Source organism: Epinephelus moara, chromosome 12 (genome assembly GCF_006386435.1).
Source record: "Epinephelus moara isolate mb chromosome 12, YSFRI_EMoa_1.0, whole genome shotgun sequence".
In the NCBI taxonomy this organism is placed as follows: domain Eukaryota; kingdom Metazoa; phylum Chordata; class Actinopteri; order Perciformes; family Serranidae; genus Epinephelus; species Epinephelus moara.
The window spans coordinates 41,063,502-41,065,507 of NC_065517.1; the positions used below are offsets into that span (position 1 = coordinate 41,063,502).

General features: G+C 44.2%; 1 long non-coding RNA gene across 1 annotated transcript in view; it reads left to right on the plus strand.

Annotated features, from left to right (window-relative positions):
* The first annotated feature begins 692 nt into the window (after positions 1 to 692).
* LOC126398334 (uncharacterized) overlaps positions 693 to 2,006 on the plus strand; it is a 672,738-nt gene continuing 671,424 nt past the window's right edge. The window contains exon 1 of the long non-coding RNA XR_007570766.1: positions 693 to 792. This is a non-coding gene — a long non-coding RNA (uncharacterized LOC126398334). The remainder of the gene's footprint in view (positions 793 to 2,006) is intronic.

The window sequence follows — 2,006 nt, forward strand, 5'->3', positions numbered from 1 at the left end:
AGTTTAGCTTTTGTTGGACTGACGGATATACTAACAGCAACACTTTGCTCCACTTGTGGTTTTAGATTCTGCATTAAGGCATTTTTTACCTCATTGTAGTGAAATAGTAACTTTATTCCCCTTGGTGGCATCAGTATTCCTTTATTATTAAAGTATACCTCTATTGATATTGACTTTCCTCCCATCAGCTCCAGTCCCTGTCTCTCTGGATTTTTGATTACCTCAATAAAACATTTGGTTCATTGTGAAACATGTCTCTGTCTTGTGTTAGTAACCAGTCTGTGTGCTTTATCCCACATTTTCAGCACAATTTTGGCTCTTGAGACAGAATTTCCTGGGGTGCAACTGTCGCTGGTGGCGTTGTTGATCTTGTTCCCATTCTTTTCTTATTGCCCTTGCCACATCATCACATCCTACTTTAAGGAGCCTAAGACCTTATTCCTGTTTGAGAAACCTGGATATAGGCTATGTAGAGTAATCCTTCAGGAACCAGTACCGTGAAATTGAGATACCTTAGCCTGGTGTCTGAACATTCCTTGGTGGTTAGATAGTGGTGAAGTGGTAGTTGATGAGGTGGTTGTACTACTAGATGGGTCGGTTACCGTGGAGGAAGTGGATATACTCTCATTTATATGCCACTGGCTGTTTGGCTGATAGGTGGGTATACTGTTAAAGGGATAGTGCACCCAAAAATGTAAATTCAGCCATTATCTACTCACCCATATGCCGAGGGAGGCTCAGGTGAAGTTTTAGAGTCCTCACATCACTTGCAGAGATCCAAGGGGAGAGGAGGTAGCAACACAACTCCACCTAATGGAGGCTGACGGACCCCAGATTCAAACGTCCAAAAACACATAATTGAAACCACAAAATATCTCCATACTGCTCGTCCGTAGTGATCCAAGTGTCCTGAAGCCCCGACATAAAAAGTTGTTTGGAAAAACCTCATTTGAACTCTGTTTTTAGCCTCATTGTAGCCTGTAGCTCTGACTGCCTCTCTGTGCACCGTGCTCACGTGTGTGTGCTTGCATGAGACTGTGAGACATGGGCACCGCCTTCCTGTGAGTTCACGTGCTTTCGCTGGTCTCATGCGCAAGCGCACACACGTGAACACAGAGAGGCAGTTAGAGCTACATTTATTTATTTTTTATTTAACCTTTATGTAACCAGGCAAGTTATTAAGAACAAATTCTTATTTACAATGACGGCCTGGCAAAAGGCAAGAGCCTCTTGAGGAGAAGGGGACAGGGATTAGACTACAGGCTACAATGAGGCTAAAAACAGAGTTCAAATGAGGTTTTTCCAAACAACTTTTTATGTCGGGGCTTCAGGACACTTGGATCACTATGGACGAGCAGTATGGAGATATTTTGTGGATCGTTTGAATCTGGGGCGCCGTCAGCCTCCATTAGGTGGAGTTGTGTTGCTACCTCCTCTCCCCTTGGATCTCTGCAAGTGATGTGAGGACTCTGAAACTTCACCTGAGCCTCCCTCGGCATATGGGTGAGTAGATAATGGCTGAATTTTCAGTTTTGGGTGCACTATCCCTTTAATGGCCAGAAAAAAGGTGGGTATACCTGCGTGTACCCTCCACTACACCGTTGGGCACAGAACATGGTGGCTCAGCTGCAGGGAGGCGATCCAAAACCAGATGCTGTTATCATGTTAACAGGGAGTAACCATAAATGAATAACCAGGTTTTTAATGCTCCATGTAAACATCCTATCCCACATAACATAAGACTCAAAACCAAGATAGTGGCGCACATGCAAACATACTCATATTGGCGTGTTATATGGTGCAAGGGGCAAATGAAAACACTGCTGAATAATTTCGATGACCTGAGGGCTGTACCTTGAAGCAAGTTTAACAGAGCCTAGTTTCGCGACCAGACAATCAGAGATCTCCGCCTTCTGATAGTCTGGGGACACTCCTTTCTAAAGTGTGTTTAACACACTGGAGAAAACGGCCGGCAACAAAGCAACGCCTCTTGCATTTTTGAAAAG